General features: G+C 33.3%; 1 long non-coding RNA gene across 1 annotated transcript in view; it reads right to left on the bottom strand.

Moving 5' to 3' along the window:
* Window positions 1–1896: 1896 nt before the first annotated feature.
* The window catches only part of LOC104867293, a 127813-nt gene continuing 117330 nt past the window's right edge, over window positions 1897–12379 (bottom strand). The window contains exon 3 of the long non-coding RNA XR_781729.1: window positions 1897–1997. This is a non-coding gene — a long non-coding RNA (uncharacterized LOC104867293). The remainder of the gene's footprint in view (window positions 1998–12379) is intronic.

Here is a 12379-nt window from a genome sequence, read left to right as displayed (position 1 = left end):
ATATATGAAGTATATAACTTCATGCCAGACATCTAGTAAATAAAAAACATACAAACTAGTATTTTTACTAAGAATTAAAAACTCCTCCACATTAAATTGTAAATTTCTGGAATACATGAAGTTCATCTTATCTGTGTAAACTTGATATGATATATCAATACTTTACTTTATCTGTAAAAGTCTTAAATTTGTGTGTATTTGATCAAAATAAAGTGAATGAGAATTAGTAATTTTGAGCTGAATTATGCTGAAATTATCCAATTTACTCAACACTGCCTCCAATCTCTTCTCAGTTCACTATTTTGTCTGATCCCACAGATTGATTGATTGATTGATTGATTTTTTCCAGTGATCAGTAATCTACTTTATGGCTATTGCCTATAGATGACCCCTCACATATATTTAATTCAGATTTGTCTTCTAAACCCTTATGTCATGTTATTAACAGCTATCCTTTTAATTTTCCATTTAATGGGGAGATAATAATTTAAAACAAATATATTTTTGTTCAGGTACAAGCTGTATATTGAATAGTTTGTGGAATGATTTTTTTGTGATTTCTCTTAAACATAATACAGAAGTACTGTACCTCTTTCCTAATACTCAATAGGAATTTCACTCTTACTTCTAAAGTTCCCACATTTTATCTGTCTCCTCATATCTTAATCTTAGAGAAGAGTATTGGAAATGTTTTTCAAATTTCATTTTCTTTCTTTCAGGTAGATAGACCAAATTTTCTCCCATTTTTATTTTATAAAGGAAATCCAACAATATTTACTACTCTGTCAATAGTGATATACATAATAAAATACTAGAATGGTTGACATACTTTTATCTATGCCTTATGCTTACAGTAGTACATAGTGTTCTATAGCTGATGCTAGGGATGGACATACTGAGAAGAGACTCCACTGTGAAATTAGAAAAATATATCAGTGGAACCCATAACCAATCTAATAATTAAAGTTATTAAGCAGAGGGACTTGCCCAGCAACATGGATCTCTTTAAATAAAAACCCTAACATGATTTCTCACTGACACCAGTGAAATCTCAAAATTCATTTGACTTTTTTTTCTTAATAATGTTTGATGATAAAAACTTGAAATATAAAGCCTCATAATGAAAACCTAGACATAGCCTTAACTACTGTAAAACTAGCAGGCAAAACTATAATGATTTCAGCTTTATAGTATAATCTGATATTGAATTACTCTCATTTCACAGCAGTTAGTATCGCTAATGGATTATAAACGTGTCTGATAAAAGTATTTTGAGTTCATATCTGGAGAATTGAATGAAAAAAATGATTTCTCTTGTGACTTTTTCACAAGAGTTGGCATTGATCTGAGAAGAAACTTCATGGTATGGATCACTTTATTAAGTAAATGCATGGAGGCCAAGACAAATGAGGCCAAAGTTGGATAAGGCAGCTGAAAATTATCTCCTGGTGTGTCACCTTCTATGGCTAAAATACCACTAGAAGAGTGAGGCCCAGGTAGGAAAAGCTTCTCTAAATGTGAGAATTATGTCAAAAGACCACTCAGAAAATATAACTTCTATGCTTCCATAAGCTTAAACTAAGAGTTGTCTAGGACTCTGTCAGTTGGACAATGGTTTGAGAATACTAGTTAAGAAATTATACTCTACCATTTTTTGTTCTGCTAGCTTGGACAAATCCTCTCTCTGAGTTTACTCTATCAATTAGTGTAGTGGTCTACAAAAATATAACCATTTAAATGCTTTGGTAATTCTATAACAGTGCTGGCAAATATTTTAGAGATGAGTGACCACACTGCAACCCAAAACCCACTTATTTACCACAAAATTTCAATATTGCAATTAAAACATTAACATCTTGTCTCTTAAGAGAAAAACACACAAAAAAAGGTTTACCTTGGATGTTCTTGTCCATGATTTGGTGGCCCTATTGTTTTCAATTGGTAGTGGAAGCACATCACAACAAAGTCTGGTAGAGCAAAACCTGCTCATCTAGTCACTAGGAAAAGAGAGAGGTGGGGGAGAGGTAGGGAGAGAGAAGGAGGAGGAGGAGGAAGAGGAGGAGGAGGAAGAGGAGGAGAAAAGATCAGAATTTTAAAACACCCTTCAAGGCAGTCCTCAGTGATGTAAAATCCTTTCCCTAGGTCCCACCACTTAAAGGATTCCCACCACTTAAAGGATTCACCACCACCCAATAGCACTCTTGGGATCAAGACTTCAATACATGGTGCCTTTTGAGGATGCTCAGGACTTGATCAATAGCATATAGGAATTCCATTAAAATTTTGGATTAACACAAGAAAAAAATGGTATCTCAACAATATTGTGTTCAAACCATTACAATCATTTATTTATTTAAAATTATAATCAATTAATTGATTGATTATTTAGAAACAAGCTCCAGTTATGTTTTTCAGGCCAGTCTTAAACTTTATATAAAGCCCAAGCTGACCTTGAACTAATGCTCCTCCTACTCCAGCTTTTTGAGTGCTGAGATTACAGATGTGTGCCACCATATCCCATTTTAAAAATGTCATTCCCCATCTTAATATTTCCTCCAAGATTTTTGAATATCATACATTAAACATATTATTTATCCTCTAAAATATTAAAAAATACAGAGAAACACAGTAATACACATACTATAGGTTTGCCAACACTGTTCTAGAATATCAAATAAAGAAATGTATCATGATCATCTCATTTAAAAAGTTGCACATTTGCAGCTGTTGAGGAATTATTAGGACTTGATTTAATACTGGATACAGTCACTTTATTCCAAAGAAAAATGTTTTCCAGTCCCCCCCTCAATAATCAAAACAACCTTTGCTCTTTTGTAATCTATGTCATTTTAAAATGTATTTAATTTCACACTTAAATTATATAAAATATATTCACTGTAAATTCTAACATTTAAAGGCATTATAGAGATATAAAGAAGCTAAAATTTGCAGTTAAAACCCTAAAAAAATACAAGATTCTTAGATATGAGGCTAACTGTTAATGCTGAGTTTCCTCTGAGCCATAGGAACAGTTTTTAAATACAAAGAAGCTGACAGGAAGAAAAGTTAGTGCAGTAATTATGAAATAAAAAATTCTCAATGGATTTATATCATTTAAGAAACATAAAGAGTTAGGACATTCAGGGGAAGATCGCTATTAATTCAATTATGAGGAATTGAAAATAAAATTACCAAAAATAAGTTGATATGTGGCTTTCACATTATATTTAAAATTCTTTAAGATAATCAGTGGCTTTGATGACCTGCAGAAGAAAATCAACAAGAGAAGGCCACAACTTAAAAATTCAGAAAAAGCATAAACACATAAGAAAGATAAAAAGGTTTAACTTACATGTAATTAGAATTCCTGCATAATATGAGTATGAATGAAATATAAAATAGTGTGAAAAATGAATTTTACCAAACCAGGAAAGGGCATAAAGCATAAGGCAGATACTATAAAGAAATACTACAACATTTTAAAAGCAATCAGGAAGCAGAAAATAATAATCTTCAAAATAACATTTAAAAGTTACTGAATTTTAAAGGAAAAATGGAAACCAAAAGTTTTCTTTATTCCCCAAACAAAAATAAACTCTACAACATTTCAACATAAAAGTTACAAGATACATTCATATGAATAATAGCTGAGATTTTAGTAACAAATCTCTCTCAGATTTTTGAAAAATAATGAAGATACTAAATAACACACTTATGAGATGCAAAACAATCCTTAACAAATTTAAAAATACTGAAATCACATCCTACATTTCTTCTGAACACAAATAAAACTAGAAATCAATAATAAAGGAAATCTTCAAAATTACACAAAAATTAGAAATTCAACAACATAATTTTGAACCCGTTATGTTAAAAAAAATAATTAGATGAAAACATTTTAAATTATTCACACATCTATAAATTTAACTACATATACATGAAACTTTATCTTCACTTCTTTTTATAGTGTAGTAGCATATTACAAAACTATCTGAATTAATCCCTTTCTTTTGTTCTCTTGTTTCCATAACATTGTACCATTTTAGGATTAAATTCTATTGTTTGCAGTTTAATGCAGGCTCACTGGTGGCCCCAGCACCTCTCTATGAGGAATACTAAATCTGAGATGATGTTTCAGAGTTATCTTGGGTTAAAGGAAATATACTGAATCTTTCTGTCCTAGCTCACTTCTCTTGCTGGGTACAGACCCTGGGGTTGTCAGTTATAACCTGCAGATTTAGAAAAGGAAGGGAATGTGAATTTCAGTGAGACAGTATTCTTTAACCAGGGTAGTACTGCCACAAAGTTAAAAACTCAAGGCTGTGTAGAGTACTTCCACTTGTTAGTAAAACATATCTTTCACTTCTGAAAGGAATCTAGGTAGTGCATCATAGCATTCACAACTGTAATGATGGTGAATCATTTAAAGCTCAGAGTGCAGTGGTAACAAACAGCCAGCTGTGCTATCATGTCATACCTTTCTCACTAGTGTATCGGTGATGTTTATAGAAGTTTTTCCTTTGGCTATGCATTATAACAACATTTACAAGATTCCGCAACTAAACTTAAACACTGAAAAATTGCTATTGGGTCAGTCTCCTCAACCAACTCATTTTTCTGCCAGTCTCCTTGTCTTTCCAGAGAAGATATATAGAAAATAATGCTGCACAAAAATGCCCTTGGCTCACTGCATGCCTAAATATATCCCAAACCTCTGTTCTGGTCATGCTACCTAATTATAAACCCTTAACTATTTTGTCAACTGTGATTGAACCATAGTATTGCTAAAAATCTGTATCTCTGACCCAGCATATTTCTGTGATCCCCAGGGATATAAAGTCAGTTATTTATTTTGTATCTCCAGGATGTGCATTTCATAATTAGACATGTCTAACACAGAACTCAAAATCTTTAAGTCTTGAAAATTCTTATTTCTCTATATTCATTTTAAAATAAAAATTAAGTCACTTGACAAGTAACCAAGCTATAGTTGTGCTACAGATAATTTATCATGTAAGCACATTCAGTGACTGACACTATATCAAGAAAGGTAATTAGAATATTTTCCCCCCTGTGGTGATCAATAGCATGTTTTCAGTGTTCTTTTAATTTTATTCACACCAAAAAATCTAAGAATCATAAACAAAATAAACTTATAAAATTTGTTCATGTACTATGATTCTTTTATCTCTATATAGTGTCCCTCACCCCGTCCTCGCCCCAGCATGCATCCAGCAGAAGATGAAAGGTGGACGTCCAGGACAGCCACCGTGCAGGGATCCTTTCATCACTCTGGTGCCTCAACCAACCAGTGAGTACTGATTTCCTGGGTGGATGTCTCTGAAATAACCACACAGCCCCTCACCCACCGCTCTCAGACCTACTGATTGTGCCAGTGCTCAGATCCACTCTGCAAAGGCACAGGTGGTCATAAGGCTCATTTTTCTGAGCTCCAGAAGATAGAACAGAAGTGAACAACTTCAATAAAAGCACATCAGATCTCCATAGTTGGTAAGTTGGAGAAATCACCACATTCATCAGAACTTTGAATATCTTCGGAAAAAGGGCAGAGGGGACATGTAGTAAAACCTTGCAGATTTTTCAACCCTGCAGGAGGTCAGGGAGCTCAATTTGGGCCTTGCAGCTTGAATTCAGCCTGAATCTCATGTGTCCACCATCAGCTAGCTGAGACTAAAGGACTTAGTTCTGCACACGGCTGTGCACACTGTCTATTGTTAGAGCAGAAATATAGTCCAAAGAAGCCCTGCAAATTCTTTTTCTTTTTTCTTTTCCTCATTCCATTCTGCCAGTTCTTTCTTTTTTATTTTCTTTTTCCAATTCAGTATCTTCCTCCCCCATATTATTCTTCAACTCCCTTTCTGTCCCTGTTTCTGCCCTAATTTGGATTTCTTCTTTTATTGTTTTTTTCTTCTTTATTTATTTTCTTTACTTCTCTCATTTTACTTCACTGAAGGGTCAATAGTTTCAAAGGAAAATGAACCCCTGTTACTGTTGTTATATTCTTGTCCTTATTCTTGCACTCTGTCTTTCCCTTTGGTCTTCAACAGTTTCCTAAAGTATGTGTGATCATCCTGTGTCCTCTGGCTTCACTGGAAATCTTCTCCAATTCTTTTGCCTATCTACTCCTCTCATCCTAACTCTGTCTAAGCCCCCATCCTAAGGGTAGATGCTATATTGAAGAGTTTATTCACTGTAAACATATTTTGGGTGGCTCCTAAATTTTGATTTAATTCACATGGTTTAAAGGTGATAATGAATGACTACCACAAATGGTCAATTTGTAAGTTGTGCTTGATACTATTGTGTTGCTGATTGTATCAGATGGGCTAAAGTGTTATGAATGATTTAATGAGTTATCCTTTCTGATATTATGAAAATGAGAACATCTATGAGTCATCAGAGACTCAAAAGCTAAAGTACAACTATAGCAGGACGATTTAAGTAATAACCCAGGGCTTAAACCAAGGAAAACCCAACAACAAAAATAAAAATGAGAAAACACTTAAGCAAGACACAAAGACAGACTTCCAGTTCACCAATGGAAAATTTTAGGGCAAATGAGATTGAAAAGTCCAAGAGTGAATCACCAGGACACCCTGAACTCAGCACAGGAAATAACAAAACAGATGAATCAGGCTCTACAAAAATTCAAAACAGAAATAATTTCCCAAATAACTACAGAAATAATGAGCACAATGAATGACATGATTAGAGACTCTAGAACAGAAATTGATAAAAAAATAGATGAGCTCAGGACCACAACAGAAGCCATGAAGGCCCAGCATAAGAAAGAAATGGAAACTATTAATGCCCAACATAGGAAAGAAATGGAATTAATGAAACACTTTAAAACACATATCCAGGAGATTAAACATTCTATAGAAAGTATTCACAGCAGGATAAATGAATGTGAAGATAGAATTTCAGATATAGAAGATAGGATTGCACTCAGTGACCATGAAAAGAGAGGACTCTTAAAATCAGTAAGGGATCCTGAGAAATAGATCCAACAATTACTAGATGATGCAAAGAAGAATAACATAAGATGGATAGGAATCCATGAAGTAGCAGGAGAAAATACAAAGGACTTTAAAAGGCTGTTCACAGAATTAATGACAGAAAACATCCCAAACAAAGGGTAAAAATCTGACATAAAGGTAAGTGGGGCATATAGGACTCCAACTAGCCACGATAAAAAAAAAAAAAAAATCTACACCTAGACATAAAAGAATCAAGATCCCAGATTCATTCATAGGAAAATGGATACATATTGAAGATATACTCCTAAGTGAAATAAATAAGGAACACATGGGTAAATACTGAATAGTTTCTCTGGTGTGAATAATCTGCAATAATACAGAAGATCCTAATAAGATTACTGATATTGAGAAATGAGAAGAAAGGAGCTAAAGGTGTAGGGAAGGTGGGACAGGTAGGGGAAGGATAAAAAGGGAAAAGAAAAAAATGTGAGATAATTAAAAGATGGAAATAAAGTGGTTGTAGATGGGGAGGGGAGGAGGGGGTGATGGGACGGTAGGGACAAGGGAAAAAATGAGAACCAAGGCTTGTCATGTAGAGGTACAAGATCCCAACAATGAATGTAACTGTACTGTATCTGTAAAATGTACCAATAAACTCAATTAAAGCTGAAAAAAAAAATCCCAGAAACCCAAAAGAAGAACAAAATACTACAAGCAGTAAGAAAAAAGAAACAAATCACATGCAAAGGAAAGCCCAAGAGAATCACAGCAGACTTTTCAATAAAAACCATGAAGTTAAGAAGAGCCTGGAGTGAGCTATTTCAAGTCCCAAGAGAAAACAACCTCCAACATAGACTGATATGTTCTGCAAAGTCTCTTTCAAAATGGATGGGGAAATAAGATACTACCATGACAAAGAACACCTGAGAAACTTCATGAATATCAAACCAGCACTACAAGCAAATTTAAACAATATCCTAGAAAAAGATAATGAAGACAAAAACACCATGAGGCCCAACAGAGCAAATCAAATGGGCAAGGCAAAAAACTAAAGGGAGAAGGGGAAAAATTAAAAAGAGTCTACAAAAGGACAATAACCTGACAATAAGAAGTCAGTACATATCAGTTATAATCATCAGTGCCAATGGCCTCAATTCACCAATCAAGAGAAATAGACTGGCAGAATGGATTAAGAAGCAAAATCTAACAATATGTTGTATACAAGAAACACACCTAGTGCAAAAAGAAGCCCATTGTCTGAAAGTGAAAGGATGAAAAACAGTTCTCCATGTGACAGGAGCCCAGAAAAAAGCAGGGATAACTATCTTATTCACAAACAAAGTAAATTTCAAACCAAAACTAATTAAGAGAGGCAAAGAAGGCCACTACATCCTTGTAAAGGGAAAAATTCAAGAGGAAGAGATGACAATCATAAATTTATATGCACCAAATATAATGCCCCAACTATATAATACAAATATTAAGTACCATGAAAAACTAAATAAGAGAATGAAAAGATGAAAATAAAGTGTTTGTAGATGGGGAGGGGAGGAGGGGGTGAAGGGAGGGCAGAGGTAAGGGGAAAAAATGAGAATCAAGACTTGTCATGTAGAGGTACAAGATCCCAACAATGAATGTAACTATACTGTATCCCTAAAATGTACCAATAAACTCAATTAAAGCTGAAAAATAAAAAAATAAAAAAAAAACTAAATAAGCACAAACAAAATTGTACTGGTGGACCTAACCACCTCACTATCAAAAATAGATCATCTAGGCAAAAACCCGACAATAAAATACTAGAACGGAACCAAGCTTTTGAATATATGGACTTAACAGACTTCTATAGAGTGTTCTATCCCACAAAATCAGAATATACATTCTTTTCGACGCACATGGGTCATTCTCCAAGATAGACCACATACCAGCTCATAGAAAAAGTTTGAATAAATGCAACAGAATCAAAGTTATCTGCTGTGTATCATCAGACCATAGTGCTATTAAGCTGGAGATCAATAGCATAAGATACGGTAGGGACTTCACAAACACATGGAAATTATTCAACAGTCTCCTGAACAATCAATGGGTCACAGAGGAAATTGAAGAAGAAATTAGACAGTTTTTACAAATAAAAGATAATGCCAATACAACATACAGGATTCTATGGAACACAATGAAAGCAGTTCTACGTGGAAAATTCATAGCATTGAATGCCCATACTAGGACAACAGAGCAAGCTCAAATAAACAACCTAATGATGAATCCTAGATAAACAAGAGCAAGAAAAATCCAAAGCTCATACAAGAGAGGAAATTATAAAGATTAGAGCAAACATCAATGCAATGGAAACTAAGAAAGTGATACAAAAACTCCATGAATTGAAGAGTTCATTTTTTGACAGAATAAATAAAATTGATAAACCCTTAGCTAACCTTTTCAAAAAAAAAAAAAAAAAAAAAAAAAAAGAAGGAAAGAAAAGGCTCAGATCCATGAAATAAGGAATGAAAAAGTTGAAATCATAACAGATCCAGCAGAAATGCAGAGGATCATCAATACCTACTTTGAGAAACGGTACTCTAATAAAATGGAAAACAGAAGAAATTGGCAGATTTCTAGATACTTATGAATTAACAAAGTTGAACAAAGAAAATAAAAAAAAATTCTAAACACCGCAATTACAATCAGTGAAAATGAAAATGTAATTAAAATTTTACTAATGAAGAAAAGCCCAAGTTCTGATGGATTGACTGCTGAATTTTACAAGACATTTAGAGAACAACTAATGCCACCATTCTTTAAACTTTTCAATGAAATTGAAAGGGAAGCAATACTTCCAAATTCATTCCTGGAACAAGTTTCATTTTGATTCCCAAACCAGGGAAAGACCCAAATAAAAAAGTGAACTACAGGCCAATATCCTTAATGAAGATAGATGCATAAATCCTTAATAAGATAGTGGCAAACAGAATACAGAGGGTCATCAAGAAGATTATACACCCTGACCAAGTCAGATTTAGTCCATGGATGCAGGGATGGCTCAACATACGTAAATCAATAAATGTAATACACTACATTAAAAGTCAAGGATGAAAACCATATGATACTCTCAATAGATGCAGAAAAAGCATTTGACAAAATTCAGAACCACTTTATGATAAAAATCTTGCAAAAAATTGGAATAGATGGTCTATATCTCAACTTAATAAAGGCTATCTATGAAACACCAACAGCCAACATCATATTAAATGGCCAAAAACTGAAAACCTTCATGTTAAAATCAGGAACAAGACAAGGGTTCTCACTATCACCACTCTGCTTCTATAAAGGTCTGGAAACATTATCCATAGCAATTAGACAAGAGAAAGAAATTAAAGCAATGAAGACAGGAAAGGAAGAAGTTAAATTGTCATTATTTGCTGACAATATGATACTCTACATTGAAGACACAAAAAACTCCACCAGAAGAGTTTTAGACTTCATTGACACTTTCAGCAGAGTAGCTGGATACAAGGTCAACACTCAAAAATCAGCAGCCTTCTTGTACACAAATAACAGACTCACTGAGAGAGAAATTAGGGAAACAATTCTTTTCACAATTTGCACCCCAAAAAATGAAGCATCTATGAATCTATATAGTGTGAATGAATCAACACTAACTCACATTTCATTGTCTGTTGTTTGAATGGAGAAGTACTAATCAATTCATATCAATTAGTAAAATATGTAGGTATGCATATCTAGGCCATAGCATGCTTGAAGAATCATGCTAAATGTATTTCCTTATTTCTCTCTTTACATTCCTTCCCTTAATTTAGAGAGCTATCCATAGAAACAAAGATTATTTTTCATGTCCCTCGTTCTTCTATTAAAGATTCCTCCTCATCATTTAGGTATTAACATTAGAATATGTCAATTAATGATTCCATCAACAAATGCAATTTTGGGGAATCTACTACAAAAAAGAACTGGGTTGGAATCATGTCTGTGAAATAAACATAACTACTCCTAGAACGTCTATTGACCAGCAGTAACAGAAGTAGCATATATTCGCATAAAAGTAATTTGCTTTCATTAAACTGAAGAGAACAATGGACCTAGATATGTAGTTGTAAAACACAGACTACCTGAAGGCCTCAGTACTTGCTACTAAATCAGTTCTCAGTATATATTTGTTAAATTCAGTGAGAAGTTTTCCACTGAACGACAAGTTTTCCATTCTGTACACTTCTATATTTTGTTTGCTTTACTAAAAAAGAAAATAAAGTCAGGAGAAAGAAATGTGTACTCTTAAATCTCAGTAATGAAGATACATTAATGTATTATACCAATGTACACATGATTCTTAACACACTCAAAAGGATCTCTTATGTGTGGAAGTGACAATAAAATAATGAGAGAATTCCCCTATTGGAATGAATAAATATGTCATTAGAATTAATGTTAAATAATTATTCATCGCTGCCCTCTCTAGTATTTTAGGCTTAGGTAGAATTTTAATAATGTAGATGCTTACATACATTATGTTGATAAGATTCTATCAGTAGATTGCACAGGTAGTGTATGCCCATTAATTTGAAATGCTAGTTTCAGAAGAGAAAATCTAACTAATTGCATAGATTGTCCTACTAGTAAGATTTATTATTTCATTTTGAATTGATTACTTCTATGAAAAGGCATAGATTTAATTGATATAATTAAACAACCAGGCAACTTGCTGTTATTTCATAAGCCTAGCATATTTTTAAGGCACAGTATGATGGATGAATTGAACTACCAAACACAATTACACTAATTCATTTGGGCTTCTAAAAGAATGTTAAGAAATTCCAATAAGTAATTTCAATCTGTTCTAATAAATGGAAACTAAATCTGAAAAGCTGCTGGATTTGAGACAGGCAAATAAAGGAATGGTTTATTTGTTTATTTTGCAAGCCAGTCCATTGATAATCCTTGCATTTGTTCAGTGAAAATAGTAAAGCACACATCACTCTATCACAAAAGATAGTAGAATGTGGAGTTTTATTCCACATTGTATAATAGTATTGTTCAAATAGGTGCAGAATTTTCAGATAGTAACTGATTATTCTTCCCTATGCTTTTTAACATAGTGAAAAAAGAAAGCAAGACTATTTGAAAATAGCAAAGATTATACTGTAAACTGAAGAGAGACTTATTTAATTTCATAGATGATGTTACGGTCATTTAATCTGATGTATCTTCTAATGGTTATAAAAATTCAACTTTTTTGTCTAGGTCATCAAGGTGGGGTGGGGAATGGCTCCCAGAGAAGAAAGACAAAATGGAAAATAATTTTTAAAATATCTCTGTTGCATTGTGTTATTCAGTAGATTGAAGATACAGAATTACATTTTATATAT

This window comes from Fukomys damarensis, unplaced genomic scaffold (genome assembly GCF_012274545.1).
Source record: "Fukomys damarensis isolate Sample0158 unplaced genomic scaffold, DMR_v1.0_HiC HiC_scaffold_2, whole genome shotgun sequence".
In the NCBI taxonomy this organism is placed as follows: domain Eukaryota; kingdom Metazoa; phylum Chordata; class Mammalia; order Rodentia; family Bathyergidae; genus Fukomys; species Fukomys damarensis.
This window is presented reverse-complemented; position numbering and strand designations above follow the sequence as displayed.